We start from the raw sequence: 22334 nt of genomic DNA on the forward strand, positions 1-22334 counted from the left end.
ACACATATGATTTTTGTGGAACATTTAGGAGGACAGGATAGGACATCTCAATAGTACTTATTATTCTCAGATGATCGGGAACATCTGTGGACATCAGAAAAAACATATTAGTGTCCCATATATACTTCTCACTGTTGTCCACAGCAACTACTATGTCACCATAGTTATACCTGTGTACTTCATGGGCTATCTAGCCAATTATCTACTATGTTATTTATTTAAATAGTTTTTGTGCACATCAGCATTCATACATTAAAGATCATATTTGAAAAGCAATAAAGGGCCTCGCTATAATATTATTTATTTCAATATGGCCCCCACCACGTAGCATATACAGGTCCCGTGCCATTTCATTCCAGTTTTTTCATAGTATATTAAAGTAAGCCCGCATAGGTATTTAGATGCACCCACCACAGATTTGGGCTATTGGCTAATAGACAATAGGCACAATGAATAAGACTATGGAAGAAATGCGAACTTCATATGCTGACCAATACACAAAACACCAGTCCAACATGGCATGTAGCTCTATAAGAACAAGAACCACATACTGCACATAGGTTTTAAGAGGCACACATCACAGATGTGGGCTATTGGCTATTAGTCAATAGGCACAATGAATAAGCCTCTAGAAGAACTGCGAACCTTACATGCCGACCAATATACAAAACACCAGTCTATTGTGGCGCGTATTTCTATAAGAAATAGAACTACATATTGCAATCAGCATTGTTTGCCCCGGAAATGAAATCATCCCCACTGGCAGCTAGGCGCGACTTTGACCTGTGCAAAGATTTAATCCATGGTATAAAATAGGCGCGGAGTAGACCGGAGCTGATCGGAGAAAAAGGACATACGCCAAGTGGCCGCTAATGGGAGGCAAGTAATAAGGCGACATTTAGAGCTGCTAATGCTATTCGTCCTGATCGCACCAGGACTTTACCGTAGGAAACAGTTGATGTTAAAATGAATATATGGGAGCTTTAGGTTAGTAAAGACCTCTTTACTATTTGGGCACGGCTATAATTACTTGATTAGCTGGCAGCCACAGTGGTTTGCTTTTGGGAATACCTGTTCATGGGAGTATAATATCGGCATATATGTATGTGTGTGAGTCAACCAGCAGCAGCAGCAGCTGTGTTGAAATAGACAAGCAACTCTTGGAATCATAAGGGAGTTTTTTTTTAATACCCATACCTTAGCAGTAGGAAACAGCCACATGTGGAAACTCAGGGGAACCCATGGATTATCAGTATGAGATAGAGACATCAGTGCTCCAGCAAATTAGAGGAACAATAATCAAATAGTGCCCTATTTATTGAACTAAGGGTAATCCAAACATCATACAATCTTACATGATATTTTCTCTATTCTCAGCATGAGTAGTGGTTCCAATTGGAGATGCAATACCCATTGCAGAAACTGTGAAGAAATTCTATATGCAATAATCTGAGAGCCACAATAGAAATACGGATGCTGTACAGACAGCTGTAGGGATAATTATGCCCAATAAGGAGAAATAAACAAAGAGGTACGTGATTTTTTAATACTGTCCCTCACGTTGTACGCGGTATTATGACGATTTTCTTTAGTGGTAATAAATGAGGATAAGATGAAGATTTGGACACCTAAAATGATTACATTGTTTTCTCTATGTATATGTTTTACAAGAGAGGACACCCACAGCATTTGGTTGCTAATACCAAGTATAACAAGCTTTCCACAAGGACCCGAAGTACACCGAAGAAGTAGAAGACTAAGGTATACTAGAGACATGGGTATAATAACTAAGATATATATGATAGCCATGTTTGTCGTTGTATATTATTTCTAGAAATGTGAAAGATTTTGCCTCGTGGAACCAGGTCCTGTACAGGCATCAACATAATCAATTACCTCTCCGAGACATCAACATATTAGTGTCTTCATAAAAAAACGACATATATAGTTGTCACAGGTAATTTTCATCACTATAATTGACGATTTGAAAAAGAATGCTCCAGGTTAAGGAAATGAAGACCTCACAGTAGATGTATCACAAAACATAGATAGAGGTATTTCCATGTTTCTGACCAACGGGCAGTAACTGTTTGTGTTTCTGTTTTTTCTTACAATTATTTATCCCTTTTCCTTTATCTTCTAGTACTTTAACATTCTTTTGGATTTACAGGTTTTTTGTGGTCTCGTGCTTTTCGACTTTCTTTCTTCTTTCTTTCTTTCCCTAATCTCTTTCGCCTTTTTTGTCCCTTTTTTCTGACTACTTCTTTCTTCCACCATTAGCAATACTTTTGATAATGGTCTAACTTGTACAGATCTGTGACTCTAGCATGATGAAGTATGAGAGTACTTTGTTTTTTTCCCTTCTCTACATTGTTCTGGCCTAACTGAGCACATTGTGTCTGCCCCACATTTCTGAGGGGTACCAGCTAACATATGGATGCATGTGTGTACAGTTACCAACAAAGAACTAATGACCGATCTCTTTCACTTTTTTTATTTTGTCAAATTCTCTTTATTTTTTTGTTTAAGCATGAACACCACTAACCTCATATAATAGAGGGCAATACTTTATGATAAATGATTTGTTGCGGCACATTCACTTGTTTTGTAGACATACATTAGGAGAAATGTAAGATATCTCAAGGAGCTCTTTTAAAAAGGGTAGACTAATTTTCTTCTCCGTTACAATTACAGATCAGTCCCCCCTCCTTCCATTTGTTATAAATTATAAAATAACAGGTCCTGAAGAAGATGTTTTATAAATATTCATTCCATTGAAAAGTATGTCAACCAGAGAGAGAGTGTGACACCCCAGCTACCAGCACAGCAATTGAGGGCTGATTTTATCACCATGATCTTTCCATCTGTACATGCAGTGTTGTTCTGGGGTGCAGAGTGTGAGTGTACTGTGCGCAAGAGATATGTTTGCAGAGTTGAGAGAGGTGTGAGTGTGTGTGTGGGTGTGTTGAATTAATTTTATTGTATTCAGTCAGGTGTTGAGGTCACATGTACACTATCATCTAAACAATGGTGACAGTCACATCTATGTAAAACACTGTGAAAATAATTGAAAAGATATATTTTTCATAATGTGAAATATAAGAAAAAAGAAACAAACTTTATAAAATATGTAAGAATAACTAATTATTCTGTGCGGAGAATAATGTTTTTTATGCCCCATTCTTAATCTTAGTGAAGCCGTAAAGGAAAGATATGTAGGTCTAGAGGGAATGTCATTTTGGTATTTTTGGTTGTTTTACCCCTGTTCCCTGACTTTTGAAGTAATCTCTTTTAGGGGGTTGCCTTGTTAATCCAACAATACGCCGGAATCAACAAAAAACTCCTCTGCAAACTCCATACAGTCTAGAACGCTGCAGCCAGACTTATCCTCTACAACCCGTGACATGACCACATCACTCTACACCACTGACACCTCCACTTTCTCCCCTTTGAAAGAAGAATAACCTTCAAACTTCTCACACATCAACAAACACATAACCTGAGAAAACACCGCTGTGATGACCTCGCCCTAGCCACGGTCCCTCGCATTCACAGGGCCAGAGCAGGGGACGGATCCTTCGTCTACCTCGCAGCCAAGATCTGGAAATATCTCCCCCCTCACATCCAATGAAGCCCGACATTCCCCCAATTCAGAAAGGACTTCAAGACCTGGCTCTTCGAATTACCAACAGAGAGGCTTGCACCCCCCCAGTACCTTGATACCTTTATGGGTGAGTATAGCGCAAAAAAAACCCTGTTTGATTGATATGACAATTCTAACATGTTTAGAGAGGGAGAGCTCAACCTCTCTACCACTGGTTAATAGGACAAAATGTTCAGAGTCCTACACCCAGCAAAAAAAGGAAAGGGTCTGGGGAAATACCAGACACCAGATAGTAATATGCAACATAAGCCATCTCTCTCTTTTAATAAAACAAACAAATCTAACACAGATCATTTTAGAATGCTTCATTTTTAAATATTTCTGGACCGTAAGTGACTTCAAATTTGTAATCGTTCAAAGTCATTTAGGTTATTTGAATCTTCAGAACTCTTCACCTTGTTTCCAGTAAAAGGTTTGGTGCATTCTTCTCTGTCCATAAATTGCTCCTTAAAATCATAGCTTTTTTCAACTAATAATTTACATAAATCTCATTCCTTCTGAAAATTAGTAACTGTCTGAAAACATTTACGATAGTAGCTTTAAAAGTTATGCAGTGTATTATGGTCTGTTTTAGAAAAAATATACAATTTAGGGCTCCAGTTTATAGTATTATGTATCGAATCTAAAACTCAACTTGCCTTCGACTAATATGAGAAGTCAACCTACACATAGCCATTAAAACAATCCTAAGTGATGCTACAGTTTATTGCTATATTAAAAGATATTGTTACTGTAGAAAGAGCAGCTACTATCATCCTCAAAGAACAGAGGACTCACATTTTATATATATATTTGATTTTTCTCTAGCACACCATCTGCAAGCACACTAAACTTTTTGGCACATATAGCTGGCATTTTCATTGCAAATAGAAATAATCCTTAAAAGAAGTCATCTTTCACTTTCATTGCTATAAATTTCACAATTAATTTTGTATATACATATCCTTCCAGGGGATGTTCTAAAAGGATTTCTCTTCAACAGGGTCCACTCAAGGGCTATTTGTGTATAATGCTTTGATGTAAATTGTCACTCTAAATTCCTTGCCTGGCTTAAATACCAAGCCTTCTTTTTACGAAGTCATTTGAGCTGTATATTTGATATCCAACTTCTGATTACTTACCAATGGGCTCTAAAAGATACACATATTTTGAGAATGTTACTACTAAACTTAGGATATGTTTGTGTCATAAAGTGTTCCTTAACTGTGCCATTTAATAATTGTTTCATTTTGCATTTCTATGTTTAACCTAGAGCGTGGAGTCCTCTTTTGACCTTGCCTATGGAAACATAAGAAAGTGAAGGAAAGAAGTGTAAAATCATCCTAAAGTGGGTGTAATAAATCAGTGCAACCACCAAAACACTGCATCACCATGATTGGGCCACTTGTGTTACACAGTAAAGAGACTATGGTCCTGATGTATATATTGGCAAAGAGGGTACTCTTTCACAATGGCAGATTTAATTGTGGGAGGACCTTAAATTTGAACACTGTGGAGAGTATTCGGTCTCTGTTATGGTTAAACTTCTCGATGGTCCTGGGGAGTAAGGGCTGTCAGAGAAATGGCAACATGTCCGCCCACCCAATTTAGCATTGACAGGAACCGCTGTCACTGCGGTTCCTTACAGATATGGTGGTCCTAGACGTTAACTCTAGCCACAATTCTTGATATTATTTAGTAAAACTTAATTCAATTCTTATTCCACATGCGAAGTTAATCCTGCAATGAAGAATTTGGAGACAAAAAGGAGAAAACAATAGCCCAAAAAAAACAAACGTCCAACTCACACAGAAACGGTGTTTCAAACGTTTTAAAAGTAGAGGAAAAAGACTCTACTGTTTATTCTAAATAAAATTCCTCATCATGGTACAATATACAAATATACAATTTAGGAAAACAGGGGGTTACCAAAGGGTAAAGTGCATAGAGTGAGAAATTGGTGCTCGTGTAGGATAGAAAAGGACCAAGATGGTCAAGGGATGGTAAATTCCAAATGTTTCTTGAGTCCAAGGTTAATAATCCTTGGCAAGATTCTGGAGGAGCCTGCCCTCAATGATTATAACGCAAAAAATGTCAATCTTTCTTGCTATATTACGGCAAACAGTTCATCCGTTGCTTCTTATTTTCCAAGGGGGTGGGGGACAGGGGCACAAAAGATGCAGGCTCCAGGTAAGGGGAAGGTTGTCGACGTTTCGACCCAAGGATAAGAAGGGCAGTTGATATCCTCATGAACGGGTCTTCATTAGGACGGAATGGTGAAGGGAGGGAGCTAAGTTACATTGAATTCATGTAACCCCAGCTGTGTGGGCGGACACCCTTTAATGGTGTGCCATGTGCGAAAAATCAAATGGGTTTTTGAAAGCCGTCCAAACGTGCTCTCGAGTACCTCGCTGTCAGTGGCGACGGGTGGGTATTGATTGGTTTGTTGAACAGTTTACACGCTGCGTCTCCTATGTCGGACTGCGCAGGCTGTCAGTGGGGCTCTGTCTGCTGGCGACTGCTGAGGGATGCCCAGTCGGCGCCGATTAAATAGGCTTGAAATGGCTGAAAAAACTAGATGGAATAAATAAACCATTAAACTAGTGACGTTATACGAAACAGACCAGTATGTTTTATTCTTATGGGTTGTAGTTGACTGTAGAGAACAAGATACAGTACTGGCACTTGTGTTGTTTACTTAATTATTCATGGCTTAGCCTTGCTGTGGTAAGAGCCAAGACCCTGTTTTGTTAACCTAGCCTTTCCATGTCGGCCTTTCCTGCATGGATAGGCTGTTGGAAAATTATATTAGGGGCCCCTAGCAAGGCCCACTTTGGCCCTGGCCCTCTGCAACTGGGCCTCTAGGGCACCAATGGTGCTCCTGTGAAAATCCCTGCACCAGTTGGAAGCTGCAGTTAAGTGCCTGCCACACAGTGCAGGGATTTTCACAAACTCCCATTCCGCAATAGGAGCTTATGTCACAGGCACTTTCCGCCCGCTTCTCAAGCCCCTGTTGAGAAATGTGAGTTTCCGACCGCACTATCTGCAGTCAGATCATAATTTGGTGTGCGGATCCGTTGACCTATGGTCGGGCGGTTCCTACACCAAAACAGTGTTGGTCAGAGGCCACTCCAACCGACACTGTAATCAGGGCCTGCATGTTTTTGTTATGTCGTTATGTGGCCGTGCCTTATGTTATTTGATTTTATTGTGCTTTGTAATTACTTTGGAGTTACCAAACAAATTTTTCTACATTTTTAACTAAAATAAGCACATTTATTTGACAACTATATACTGTATAAGATAGTAAAATATTGCTCTCGCTCTTCAATTATTTAAGATGCAATACAGCCCAAAACTGGGGCAGGGAGTAGACTTTAACTGAACGTGCCCAGTGCTCACTTTATGTCATTATCTTACTTTAAATTGGCATAATAACAAACAATATTGCAATGCTAACCAACATCATTGAATGGCGCCCAAATTATGAGCTGGGGGTTGGAACAGAAATGTTCACAGGAATCCGAATTTCAAGTTGTCAAACCTGTCAATGTGTTTTGAAAGCAGAGGCCTAAAGACAAACTATGCAGAACTTGGTGTTGTACAGATTGATTCTGTATGTAATGCCTCATTGTCATGAGAGAGCAATGGAATAGGAAGTGTTTCCATCCAGAATCCCTGTCAACATGAGGCAATGGTATTTACTTATGTGGTAAATACCCAACATCCCCCGCCCCATACTCCCTACTATTAATCAGACATTAATAGTAAGGGATAAAAATACTCAGCTAAAATGCTTTCTTTGAGAGTGACAGCCATCATTTATGTTATGAATAGACTAAATGCCATAATTTATGTTATAAATAGACTTAAATGATTATACGGCTATGTGTTGCCAACAACGTGTAGTATAAGGACCCTCTGGAATGTGTCTACACTTGCATATTCATATGAATCTCCTCTTTACTCTAAAGGATTTTACTATGATAAGTACTAGGTACCAAAGGTCCCATTTCATAGCCAGATCTATTCTCTTTTTCTTTTTGCTATATAGCGCAAATGTAAAGTGATAGTTTCCTCAAAACACGTTCAGTAATTGTGTGAAGGGAAGTTTAGAAAGAAGCATAATCACTTGATTAGAAGATAACTTGTTCAATCTTTTTATTTCACTGGTTGCAGGGACTGCCAACTGTGTTACAGTTTCAGAGCCTGTCAGTGTACGTGACAATTTATTTGTCCCTTTGTTACTTCATTTCAACTATGTTAGCCTCCGCCCCGATAATAACCTGTCCGTGCCTTCTATTCATTGAATGTGCGCTTGGCTTTCTAACACCATAACCAAGTGCAAGTGGGCCACAGATTTCTGCAGGCTCACTACTGCAAAAGAGTAATTTGGGGCCTGATTATATCAATGAAGCATTAAATGTGCAAATGTAAGGTATGGGCTGCATCTTGGTTTTAGAGTAATGTTATGTAAAGTTTTAGAGCTGTAGCAAAGTTAAATTCAGTGGTATAATGCAGATTCCTTCATCCTTTATGGTGAGGGGGCACCTTTTGAGTTCAATGAATACCTTTGAGATATGGGAGACACAGGGTCCCCTCGTAACATTCTGCAGGGTTTTGGGCATCATTTAGCGTTATTCCACTTGGTATATTAGAAACATTGTCAGCAGTAAGTGACTGCTATTCCTATTTCCTTATTTGTATTTCAATCGTGGGCATGTTTTCTAAATGAACAACAAACAAAATTAATCCACCACAGGTCCAGGAGTGTTATGATGAGTGGTTCTGGAGGTCCTATCGCAATGGCAGTTATTGTGTGGGAGAATTTCCAGACCCACCCTCAAAACTAGTTATTGTTAGTTCTTCCCCTGGCCCTGGTTCCAAACTGTCTAAGGTGATAAAAGGTAGTCATGTGATCAGAGACACTGGCAGAATGGCCCAGTTCGTTTGGACAAGAAAATGCCAACTTTCTAAATGTAAAAACTGGAGGGGATAGGCCCAAAGGACCAGAGCCTGCTAGGGCCGTACTAAATTGAATAGAAAAAGAGGAACCTGGCTCCGTTTGACGTTATACTCTTATTATTTTTGAGCAACAAACAGACCACTTTCTTTTCTGTTTGAATGGAATTTTTATTAAACCATTCCTTTGTTTGCAATTGTTTATATTTTACGAAAAAGATGTTAGTTGCATGAGAAGTAAAGAGACACACATTTTTTAAATTAACGTACAAAACATGAAAAATACTTATGACGATTCAAAATAGACAGTGCATGAATTACTTATATACAAACACATTTATACAAAACAACATTGGACTTTTGCATCATAACATCAGAAACTAGAATACTCTTATCGCTATCTTGATTTTGGGGCGAAACATGTGCCAAACACAGGTAAATGTTTAGAGTGTGTGCGTGGGGCATACAATTCAATGCAAATCTCTAACGTCACAACAAGTTTACTCAAATTACACTGTGTTGAAAAAAGTGCTGATGGGTTTCAAAACCCAGTTCTCTGGTACGGGGACTCTCATCAAGGCTTCATGCTAATGGTCAGCGAAATCTAAAAAACATAAATGCATGATGCAAACTCTGCATCAAATAGACACAATCATTTTAATGTTTTGTAGAAATTCCCCCCGGCATAAACTGCGAAGTGCACTGCAGTAATTTCTGTCGAGAGATTCTGGTTACCACACAAATAGGAGTTAGAGCAGCAGCTCTGTCCTTTAATCAGGTACAGAAAATGCAATTAAGCATTTTTAAGGAGAGTATTGTTTAGTTTTAATTTCCTCTGATGCCGGGTTTGCATCATTCATTTATGTTTTTTAGAAATCGCTGACCATTAACATGAAGCCTTGATGAGAGTCCTGGTCACAACCTCTGGTCTCAGGGAAGCCAGTTCAGCTGGCAGAGACCTTTGTGTCCAGGGCTCTTAATTGGCGCTAATCCCTTCGGGAAGCTGTTTTGGGGGCCTGCCCTGGCACCCCCGAGGACACCTGGTTGTGAACAACTAGGAAGCCCATTGAGGAGCCCGCGTAAAGCAGGCGAAGAACATTCCAACACAGTTTTTAATTTTCAGGAATGACGGGGAGGTGGGGCAATGGGAGGGGGGAGAGAAAGGGTAGATTAAGGAGGTGCTTGTAGCAAACCTCACTTTTCTGCATCTTGAGAAACTCGGATAATGGGAAAATAGGACTTCATTTCTCAAACAAGACTAGAGATGTGGCAGAAAGAGAGAGGGTGTACTAGAAAGAAGGTGGAGAGCTGAGGGGAAAGGGGATCATAGGAGGAGTAGAGAATGGGGAGAGAGAAGGGGCATAGGAAAATGAAGAGTGAACTAGAGAAAGTGGAGGCAGAGGAGAAGGCAGGAGAGGATGGGGAAACAAGACAGACACCAATGACAGTTCACACAAAGAAGAGAATGAGACTAAATACATTCAACACTGACCTCCCATGCTTCACGCACCATTGCATTTTTTCGCCAGTTATAGGACTGTCTTCCACATGTGCACCTTGGTGGACTTACTATGGGCATACATTGAAAGAGCGTGTGAAGACAATATTGCGTATATGCTGTCCCCTTTTAAACATTATTTGGCTCAATCTGGCATGCAGCACTCTCTCAAAATATTTTTACAGTGAGTTAGAGGGAAAGTATGCACGGAAAGGGTCATGATTAAGAGTGCCAGATTGCAAGAAAAGGTCCGAAAATCACCTACTAGGTGGAAACGAGGTACATCAGTGGTAAAACATTGTCCAGTAGTAAAAATAGTCCCTTGCACAGATCCTGTCTATATTCTGTAGGCAAAGTGATAACACCCACCCAGCACATGGGGTGAAAATAACCAACAAAAGGCAGACTGACAAAACATATGTGCAAATAAACAGTGGTAAGACCCATAAAAAGAGCACCATTTTTCCAAAGGTTCGATCCCTGGAACACATTTCCACTGTGCAAACTCGCTCTACAGCCCAGTTCAGCTGGAAGAGTCGGCATACTTAAAAAAGCTTAGTCCACCATCATAACGTCATCCCAAAAACTGTAGTAAAAATAGAATTGAAATAAGAGGGGTTTAAGGTTCACTTCCCTGCAGCCACTGGTGGGTGCCAAGGTCAAGAAGAAAAGAAGTGGGGTTGGTCAGTTCAGGTGGTGAAAGGCTCCTGATTAACACCAGGCCCTCACCCCACTGCGGCCTTACCTGAGGGAGAGTACTCTGACTGTGTGGGATCCGTGGGCGTGGGTTCTCGCTTCCCGGGTGCTGTGCTTCTGCTTCATCCACATCCTGGACTGCAGACGCACCGGGCTCCCCACTACACTCGTGTATCACCGGGCTCTCCGCTTCCTCCTTAGCACCGGGGTGAGGGCGGTTTTTCCCACTGCTGCCCTTGCCGGTCAGGAATGTTGTGTTTATAGTCATCTTGCCTTTCACAGGTGAGAGGGGCGCAGGGAGCCGGGGGCATCTAAGAGACGATAGCAGGGGCCTGGCCCAGTCTGAGGGCTGGCCATACTGAGGCTCCACAGTTACAAGGAAGTCAAATAAGGGCCTTGGAAAACAGACAAGCTTGTTGTAAAGAGCGGACACTGGAGCGGTCCCCACCACCATCCTTGCCCCTATGGAACTCACTCAGGGAACTTACGTTGACCCGTGGCTCAGAAACAAAGGAAAGAAAGTGCAAGCAATGGCGGCTCACAAATACTCACGGGGGTTAAAATGAAAAGAAAACGTACCTGACCCGGTCTATGGCATGCGGCCTCTGCTTCCGGGCCGGGGTCCCACATTCAGGAACAGACATGCTCCAGCTCCCTCCCCTCCTGTAGCCAATGAATGTACTGCCCTTATGGCCATTCTAGAGACATTCTTCAAAGCTAATGGCGTAACATTTTTATCTCCTCTGTCCCAGGCGAACCGTGCCCTTTAGGACGTGACTTCTTCAAGCATATAGCTTATCATCGCCGATTGGTTGGATATTTAAGAACCCTGTTTGGCACTACAGGGAACAAAACGCGTTGGCTGTGTGCCGGTTTTTAAGGATTGATTTTATAAAAGAAGTACTTTTTGGAACTACTGCTTACGTGTCTAACTTTGCAACAAGTGCAACTTCCGCCTTCTCTTCAAAAATGTCCAAGTTTAATGTTCATTGGCAGTGAAGCATTAAAAGTAAAAGTGTTGGGAGCTATTTCCTCACCATCTGCGGACCACCATGGACATTTTATTGGCTAAAGTGTTCCGAGTACAAGATTGCTCCTTATTATTTGGGAACTTTTTACTGTTGTCAGCCATTTCGTGACGCTGTTCAAAGGAGTACGGGAAAAAAAGGAGGCGATGGGAGGAACACTATTAACTCTGTACAATGCTCTTAATGTGGTGGATAGGGACTATGAAGGTAAAAGTCGATTTTTGCATATTGTAAAGGCCATATATATATAATTTGCGTGGGCTTTACAAAGCAAGGTGTGTTGCAGACTTCTTTTTATTAAGTCTGCGGGTGGGATACTTCCCAGAAGCCCTATTTACTTATAATGTAATTTACTTTTCTGATGGGGAGGTGTGGTTGCGCTGAAAATATTTCATTCTAGGTTTGAAACTGTTTTTATTAAGCAATCACAAATATACTTTCTTAGGAAAGTAAATCTGTATATATCAGTGGGATGACAAATTAAAACCAATTGATCAAATATCCCTTAACCTTGACCACACCCTCCCTTTTTTTCTTGGGTATAGTTTGTAAAAGTGTTGCCCCATGTTTTTTTTAGTATAAAAGGGCATCAGTTATTTTTGGATAGAGTAGAAAAGAAGTGCTACAAGAAGCACCCCTGTACTATATTATCTCAGGTCTCAACAACAATCACCAGTAAAATGTTTTTAGCAACTACTATTTTAAGAAACATTAGCCATGTAACAAACTGTGAGGTACTCTATGGAAATAACGGTAGTATTCGTTATACATTTGTCACACAGATGGATGTCCAACCCCTTTGAAGTACTATAAACACACAGTATTAGAATATACAGGGTGAGTTTATAGTATCTCACAGGATCAGAAGAAGAACAGTACGGCTTAGAGGTTGCTTACTGCTTCTCTGAAAGATCAGGCACTCCTTTAAGAATATATAGGATAATACTATAATATACACTACTATACCCATCCATTCAATAAGCAGTAGGAGAATATTTTCCAGCAGTGAATATGTTGAAAGCTTCTTTTCTTCCGGATTTCAAAACATTTTCGTCATCGTGCCGAAGGGTCGTAAACTCCTTTGAGTTCAGCATGAATGTGAACAATAAATTATACATACTCACACTGTATGATCCCAGGGGGGGAAATGGAGTAAAATATTAGAACTAGCTAGGTCTTATAAGGATCTACTATGCCATATTCAAACAACTTACAACTCTGTAACATCTTTTGTTGTCGCAAAAGAAGAATCCAACGCTAGATAACAGAACCTGCATCACAGAAGGGACACGCATAAAGAACTCGTACAAAGGAAACCAATCAATCAACGGCTGTGGTTTATATACGTTTTGGTTATTTAGTAGTCTATGGAAGGAACATGGGGCCCGCCCATTCAGCTGCCACGTTTTACAGTTGAGATGTGCTCACGTTTTCACTGTCTAACTTGTGGACGTTTTGGGAAAAGTTAGAAAATGTCAAGCTGCAAAGGTTTGATTTCGATCTTCACACGTATATGTATAACGTTGGAGGGCTTAAAAACTGTTACCCGGCAAACCAGGATTTGTAAGGCATACAGCTACCTCCAGAGAGGTTTCCCGGCACTCGGGAGTGTCGGGATCATTAAGCAAGGTATTGCCCACAGTGACATATTGGTGGGCTAATATGCCACCGGAGCCGGGAATCGAACTGTGAACGGTGCTGTTCGATGTAAGGTATCATAGCTGGTGCGTTACACTTTTTCTACACTTAGATTTTGATAAGTGCTAATTAAGTTTTAAACATTGTCATATTAGAACTTATATCAGACTACTATTACAGTTAGTTTTTCACTACAAAAAGTATGCATGTCGTTTTAAAATGTACTTAAGAACAATATAGGTTTCTGGGACAGTGTAGTTAGCAATTAGCATTTATAAAACCTTTGAAATTTACTGAAAAATACATAGGTTTTATAGACGCTATAGTTGAACATTAGCATTTAAAAAACCTTAGAAATTCACCGAAAAAATCATTGGTTTCAGGCACGTTGTAGTTAGAAATTCCAATTTAAAAAAACCTTGAAAATTCACTGAAAAAACCATAGGTTTCAGGGCCGTTATCTTTATTTGTACATTTAACTCATAAAAAACGGTGCCAAACAAGTAAGAACCACCCTTGCCATTAACCCCATGTTGAACATCACAAATTTATATACATTTCACAATTTGGATCTGTTTTAAAAAACCATAGTGATTTATAGAAAATTCAGGGCTAGTGCCCTAGTCTGAAACTAGTCATAAACATGGTCAAATTGATCTTATAGCTGTAGATTATGTGTGCAACATCCCGCAAATTACAAAACTGTACAATATACAATCTAGACTAAATATTAGTATATAGAAAAATATATGTATGTACATCTCTCATCTGTGTATATATAAATAAATAAACATTAGAACAATCCATATTCATTGCCATATGTACACTATTTGCAAATAAAAGACCTACTGTTAAGTATTCAAGATCTACAAAAATCTAACAGACTTATTATCACCCATAAAGACTAGTTTCTACCGGAGATTATCCAGCTATTCCTTATCTATAGTTACAGATCCACCTATATTTCCCATCCACCACATTCAAGAATATGGAAATGGGTAGGGTGTGAATCCCTATCAAATACATATCAAGGGGCCTAATTCGTCATAGTATGTGTCCTCTCCAGTTTCGTACATTATAAATCTCTTCCAAGAAATTCCCTAATAACCTAGTGCAAATAAATGTGCAAAATAATCTAAGCAAAGATGTGCAAAATTTCTTATAAGTGGTTTTAAAAACAATTTCATGGGAAAGTCAGAGGGATTATAGGGTGGAAAAGCTTTTGGTTCTTTGTCATCTTTAAATTTTTATATTTTTAATTCCCTTCACATATAGAGACCCAACTCCAAAAGAATGGAAAAACCAACATAGGAAAAGGAAACATCAATTGTATAGAGTGTAATGACCACTGAGATCACCCTGTAACTAAATCTACGAACAGGTGTACAAATCTTCGCTCGCGTTCAAGCCCCGTGGGGCCTTACTGTCGAGCTCAATTATATATCTTGTCTCCAATAGGCGGAGTTGAGCATCTCGATCTCCTCCCCTTTTAAGTGGCATTACATAATCAATAGCATAGTACAGCAAAGACGAAGGATCACTATTGTGTGTACTTTCAAAATGGCGAGCCACTGGGTATGCCTGATCTTTTCCCACAATGGCCCTAATATGTTGCAATACACGCTTGTGTACTGGCAAACGTGTGCTCTCCACATAACGGAGATCACACGGGCATTGAAGAATGTATACTGCAAAATCAGTTCTGCAAGACATGCGTTTCTTGATTTTTACGGGCTTGATTTTAAAAGGCACCGTATATTCTGTCTTATTGCATCCATTTTTGCATGCCTTGCAAACACTACATATATATATATATATATATATATATATATATATATATATATATATATATATATATATATATATATATATATATATATATATATATATATATATATATATATATATATATATATATATCTTCCTCCCAACACTCCTGTAGCTCGAAGAAGCACTCCACAATCAGGTAAGTGTAAGTTCACTTTATTGCAGAGTTGGAAATTGTCGTTTCACCCGTTCATTTTCCTTTTACCAGCCTACGCGTTTCGAAAGCTCTGTTCTTTCTTCTTGGGCTTGTAGGTGAAAAAAGGAGTCGGCAGTTCTCTATAATGCCCCATTATTCATAGTGCTTAGTAGCGAGTGAATCCTGTTCAAACTGAGGTAGCTGCAAAGTATCGTGGGCATTGTAGTTCTGTCCTACCCCATTTATTTCCCTTCGAGGGTTCCGCAATCCACTTAATTAATTACAAGGGTTCAGGGGTTCTGTACCAGTCCTCTATATATAGATAGATAGATATATATATTTCCTACTGGCGGTCGGCAGTAGGTAGTTATAGTTAGGATTTTTTTCAATGCAAATTCTCAAAATTCTATTTGGAATAACTATGGCGCCGGTTGACGAATCTGCCTGAAAACGTCCTCAAATTTGCCTCGCAGAGCTCCGGTCCTTCCTTGAAAGTTTTGGGGGGATTCCTCAAGTGGGGTCCAAGATAAAAGGGGGGTCCCAAAACGCGTTTTCCCCATGTTAATTTCCATAGGGCGGTCGAACTCACTTTTAGCCCGAACGGCTGAATGGATTTACACCAAACTTGGCAAAATTGTAGGGACTGGTAGCCCGATGTGCCTTTGCTATGTCTCAAGATATGTGCTCCAGTGGATTTTGAGCAATTTAGGTTCAAAAAAATATATATATCTATGGCAGCGCCCCGGTACGTGCACCGGGGCGCATACCGGGCGCGCCACGCGACTTGCGCACAGAAAACTGATTGGCTTTCGGGTGTCTGTAAACATTCGAAACAGTCCGGAGCGGCCGCCATCTTGTGTCTCGGTATGATCGAGACACAAGAGGTGGCCAAAACAAAGGGGGAAATGACGATAAGGGGGCAGGGATAGACCCCCCGTGAACCCTTAGGTTTAATGTGGGGGCTATAAAAGGGCCCCGCGGGGCAAACAATTTTTTTTTTTCGTTTTGCGCGGGGGCGCGCCCGGTACGCGCACCGGGGAGCTGACTGGGGCGCCTTACCGGGGAGCGTACCATGGAGAAAAAAGAATGACAGACTTTTCAAAAATGTTATGTTTATTACTCGTTCTTTTTGTTGTTTTTTTTTTTTATTAAGTACCAACATGTAGGTACCAATGCAGAGTCTAAAATTTAATATACACCGTCTCCTTTGTAGATATCTTCCATGTTGTTACAGAAATTATTGTGGTATATGGAATTCATAGCATAGTCTGTCAGGAAAGCGGAAACAACATGGAGGCAGAAGATGATAAAGATATGTTAAATACACATTGGAGATAATATAGTGGGAGAAAGGAAGTAACTATGAGCAAACTTACTATGTAACACAAAAAAGTTGGACAGTATACTATAAGTCTCACTTTATATTATAAACATTTTGGAACTACTTGATGAATTTCATATAAAAATTAATAATGGCTCGAACAATTTTTGATTATTAAATATAAATTTATTCTTCTGATTCTTTTTCATAATTTAATAAAACTTCTAACAATATATTGTCTGGAATGTCCTCATTTTCATTCATGATTCCATTGATTCCACACACTGAACTAATTCATGGTCCAGAAACTCATCCATAAAAACAGAGTCATCATTCTCAGCAATTTTTTCTTCTGTGTTGTTGTCCAAAACTATTTCAGGAGAAATATCCTGTTCTCCTTCCATTTTGTTGCTGTAAATTGCATAAAAATAAGTATATCAGTAGAGATAGGGCACTGTTGGGTTTAAGTTCAGAGAGGTAGTTTGGATTTTTTAACAGTGAAGTTATCTTTGGGTAGTGTATGGTATCAGGCTGGAATTAGAAATATAAAAAAGTGTATGTGATAAAGCCTAAGTAAATTTATAATTATACAAGGGAAGTCTAACTCAATCCATAACTATAACAGAGAAGCCTATCTCAATCTATAACTATTACAGAGGAATAGTATATAACTAACAGAATATTTTTTCTCAAATTAACTTAAAGTGCACAACATACTTCACTTTCCAAAATAGCAACTTACCTTTGAGAAAGCAGTTGAAGTTCTCAGTGTAATTTCTTTTCAAATGTACTTCAGGAAGTAGTAGTCAAAATGGCTGTGTTTCTCTCTCTTTTTTTATATATATTCATGTACATAACCAATCAAATGTCAGGAAATAATCGTAGAAAATGAAAGTTACTTTTTAATTGGTTGTAAATTCTAACACTTCATATGTGTTTTGGTCATGTAATTTACCTCAGGATTTTTGGACAGGCCTACAGCCTAAATGTCTAAATGGAATTCCACCAAATTTGGGTAGATGGTAGGGACTGCTATGTAGTAGGGCCTATTCTATATTTGATGAAAGTGTCTCCAGTGTTTTTTTCTGTAAATTACTTTCCCACCATTTTTTAGGGAGCGCTTACCGGTTGCGCGCCCCGGTACGCGCACCAGCAGCGTTACGGGAGTCCTCCATTTTGTGTTTCGGTACAATCTAGACACAAGATGGAGGACAAACAACGTTGGGAATGGGTAGAAGGGGGCACGGTAGACAGCCCCTGACCCCCTAGGTTTTCTGAGGGGGGCTTAGGTGGCTCATAAAGGCTAAAAAAAAAAAAATTAGATTTTTCGCGGGGGAAGCGCCCAGTACGTGCACCGTGGAGCGTACCGGGGAGCGTACTTTGGTGAAAAATAGTGAAAAAGTTAGAAAAAGATAATCATTTGGAGTGATCAGAGGTAGGGTAGCCCTGAAAAGAGCTTTTGGATTCTGTGGCTGATTTAGGTACCTACAAGTAGGTTCCAATGCACAGTCTGAAATTCAAGAGGAATATTCTACTCCCCTCATCTGAGAAGTGCACACCATCTCCTCTGTAGATGTCTTGCATGTTGTAACGCAAGTTATTATTGTATATTGAACCCATTCCACAGTCTCTCATGTAAGCAGAAACAGATGTATTCACATGTTTCAGTGCTTTCTCAAATTGTGGACAAAATTGGTTGGACCAGCTCCATTTCTGTCTTTGGCATATATTAGAATATACCAAGGCAGCTTGTGGAAAAAGTGTCATCAATTGATCAAAGGTGTCCTTTAAAAGCATTTCCAGACCAACCCCAGTCATAGTGCCCAAGTCATTTCCTCCACAGTGCACTATTAAGAGGTCAGGGTTTGGCAGATGCAAAAAAGTTTTCACCAATGGTATCAATTGGTGACATCTCAATCCTCTCTGGCCAATCCCCTTGATTTCCACATTTGATAAATCAAGGTTGTGAAAATTTCTGCTAGCTGCATACCTTTGAGCCCAGTATATGTAGCTATGACCAATAATCTATACAGAATACATGGAGAGAGAAGGTTCTGGTGCAGTCAGATGAAGTGTGGGAATGAAATGGCAGTTGGAACAGTAGGAGTTTACAAAAAAATAATTGTGGAGTTTCCCTGCTCTTGAATCACAAGCAATGATTGGTGGATTCAGATAGTTAAAAACTGAAAGTTAGGGTGCATGGTTGTGTTGTGTGAAAGAAGCAATTTGAATGGTTAAGAAAAAGTCAATTAAAGCAATAATGCCCTGGATAAGCTGGTGTATTGAGAGGTCAAACATCCTTGCTGACTTAATTTGCAACATTGTAGAATACACTTTTGAACCTGAGAGTTCAGTTAGGAGGAAGTTGCTATGGTAACAGATAGAAAGGTCTGAGAGGGGGAAGGGTGTTGGTTGAAAATAGTGAGGGAAGAGTTTTGATTGGTTGAAATGAGGCATATGTGTGTATAATTAGAGGTTATCAGTGCCATTAAAGGTTGCAGTGCCTGGAGAACATACCTTTTTCTCTGCTAAAGAAATATTGGTGTGTGTATCTGACAATGTTCTTAATCTCCCAACGCATTTGTAAAGGTAAGTAATGATTCATTTAATTTAGATAGAGACTTATTTGCTCTATGGAGAAGATTTGGAAGCAGATAGTGAAGTTTCAGTAGTAAAATTGAATAAATTGAATGCTTGTACATAGAACTTGTGCTGTGTTTGTAAAAAGTTATAGTTTTGAGAAGCAATTAATAGTGTCTGCCTCTGTCTTTGCTATGTATATTTGCAAGATAAGGGATTTGTATTTTATGAAACAGTGAGGTTTCAGTAGTGAAATTGAATGCTTGTACATAGGTCCTGCACTATGTTTCTAAAAAGTTATTCAAAAAACGATTTGGGGGGCAAATCAATGGTATTTATATTTGGGTGTTATTTATGATTGCCTTGTGGCGCCAGTGCGTCACTTTTAACATGGGAAAAAAGTGACGCACCGGTGGCGGAAGGCCTTCATAAATAAGGCCCTGAGTTTCTTTGCTATTGGTTTCTGTCTTGCTTTTTGATGATGCTTGCTATGTATATTTGCAAGATAGGGGATTTGTATTTTGTGAAACAGTGAGGTTTCAGTAGTGAAATTGAATGCTTGTATATAGGTCTTGCGCTATGTTTCTAAAATGTTATTAAAAAAACGATTTTGGGGGCAAATCAATGGTATTTACATTTGGGCCTTATTTATGATTGCCTTGTGGCGCCGGTGCCTCACTTTTAACATGGGATAAAAGTGACGTACCGGTGGCGCAAGGCCTCCATAAATAAGGCCCTGAGTTTCTTTGCTGTTGTTTTGTGTCTTGCTTTTTGATAATGCTTGCTATGTAGATTTGCAAGATAGGGGATTTGTATTTTGTGAAACAGTGAGGTTTCAGTAGTGAAATTGAATGCTTGTACATAGGTCCTGTGCTGTGCTTCTAAAATAATATTCAAAAAAACGATTTTAGGGGCAAATCAATGGTATTTACATTTGGGCCTTATTTATGATTGCCTTGTGGTATAAACTTAGATATGTTGCAAATTAGTGTTTTATATCGTTTGCTTATTGTGATTGCTTTGTTGTTTTCTAATAGTGGTCTATAATGTGTTATTTTTTTCTTTACCACAGATTGAAATCAACATTTAAAAAGTTAGCAAAAATGCAGTCAAGGCAAAGGAGAAGAAAAAATACCATACGGAAAATTACAAAATTAGCAACGAAAGTAAAGGAATCCTCTACAACAAGTACTTTAAAAAACACCCCAAAAGGTCCTGGTAAGACAACTAAGTCTTTTTTTCGCAACATATGTAAAACAAAAACAAATGTTAACGGTAATGTGAAGATCCAGAAGGAGAGAACAAATTTGAAAAGGAAGGAGAGGCCCTCAAAAAATGTCTCTATTGGGGTAAGGAGAGAAGAATATGGATAGCAATAGAAGGTTAAATCAATTTAGGGACATTCGTCGACAAATGTTTCACAATAGGGTAGTTTTAAGTTTGCTAAAAAATGAAAAGAAAGTTAAACAGAGAGCTGCTTTTTACAAGAAAAAGAAAAGTTTAGAGAAGATTGTTGTTCAGGCTTTTGAAGTTAAGAAAAAATTATTTATTTTTGTAATCAATAGAATTAGGATACTTAATAAGGCAATTGATGTTTTCAAATCGAACTGTAGATGGAAAAGAATAATTAATCAGACTAATTTTTGTGAAGTATTTTCTGGAGAATGGATGCGTAGTTCAAGTTCTGAGCCATTTTTTAATGAGGAGAATTACTTTCAGGAAAATGATTTGGTGCATGCAGTTGATACCAGTGGTCGAGCATATGAGGTGAAAGATGGTTGTGTGATGGAAAAAGAGAAACTTGTGTCTAGAGATGCAGAAGAGGTGTTAGCTGATGAAGTTTTAGGGAGACGTACTAAGGGTCCAGTGTACACATGGAAGTGCAGTAGTATTTGTAGTGTGCGACAGGATTCAATCGATTTGCTTCGAAATTTCTTACGTACATATAGTAAGAAAAGTCTAAAACAAAAATGAAGATCTTGCAAGACTTAGATCCTTGCAGAGTGAGAGAAAGACTAGGTTTGCATGGGCATTCACTGGCTTGTCTTTCTAGAAAAGTATGTCAGAGTGTTTTTCATCATTTTAGGATGTTAGCAGTGCATCATAATAAGGTGAGGAAATTAGTGAGAAGGTTGTATTATGCAAAAAGTCCAGCATTTAAGCTTAAACAGTTAAACAGTGTTCTTTTGCATGGATCTGAAGTAGATGTGAAGACTATTTGTGAAGAAATTGAGTTTTGTTATTTTGGGAACAAAGAGGACAGTGTAGAAATGGATATAGTAATGGATGGTATTGTGGAAGAGAATGTACAGATTTCAAGTACAGAAAAGTTTGACGAGGAAATTACCAAGTTTAAGGTGAAATCAAGTGAAAGGCCTAATTTAACTTGTGTGTGTTGTTGACGGACTCATTATAAGATTCAGACTAGGTTAGTTGATTTATATGCAAAATGTGAATTGGAAAATAATAGTGAATGGAAGGATTTTGTAAGTTATTTGTTGGTTGAGAATTGTTTTGATTTGAGTTTTGATCAGCGTATTTGTAATTATTGTTTGAAAAAATTAAATGAAAATAGAATGCCTGCTAGAGCTGCTCATAATAATCTTCAGTTGATAGATATTTCTTCTGAATTGATGGATTTAAATACTTATGAATCAATTTTGATTCAATGTGTCCATCCTTTTCAAGCTATTGTTCGCATGGAGCCTAAGATAGGGAAATTACCTCCTACAGATTTACAAAGAGGATTAAAGGGAAGAGTTGTTTATTTGCCTCTAGATGTCAAGAAAAATATTGATACAATTGGTGTAGAAAGAGTAGAAGAGCATCCTCTGGTTATTCTAGTTAATGGGGTTCCGACAAAGAGTAAGAAAATCTGGCAAGATTTAGTGGATGTTAGGAAAGTCAAAAAGGCAACGTTGTATTTGGTCAAAAACAATGAGTACTATAAAGATGTAAGTGTTGGAGCAGAGGAAACAGCTACAGAAGAAGACAGTGATTGTTCA

The sequence above is a fragment of the Lissotriton vulgaris genome, chromosome 2_1 (genome assembly GCF_964263255.1).
Source record: "Lissotriton vulgaris chromosome 2_1, aLisVul1.2, whole genome shotgun sequence".
Classification (NCBI taxonomy): Eukaryota; Metazoa; Chordata; class Amphibia; order Caudata; family Salamandridae; genus Lissotriton; species Lissotriton vulgaris.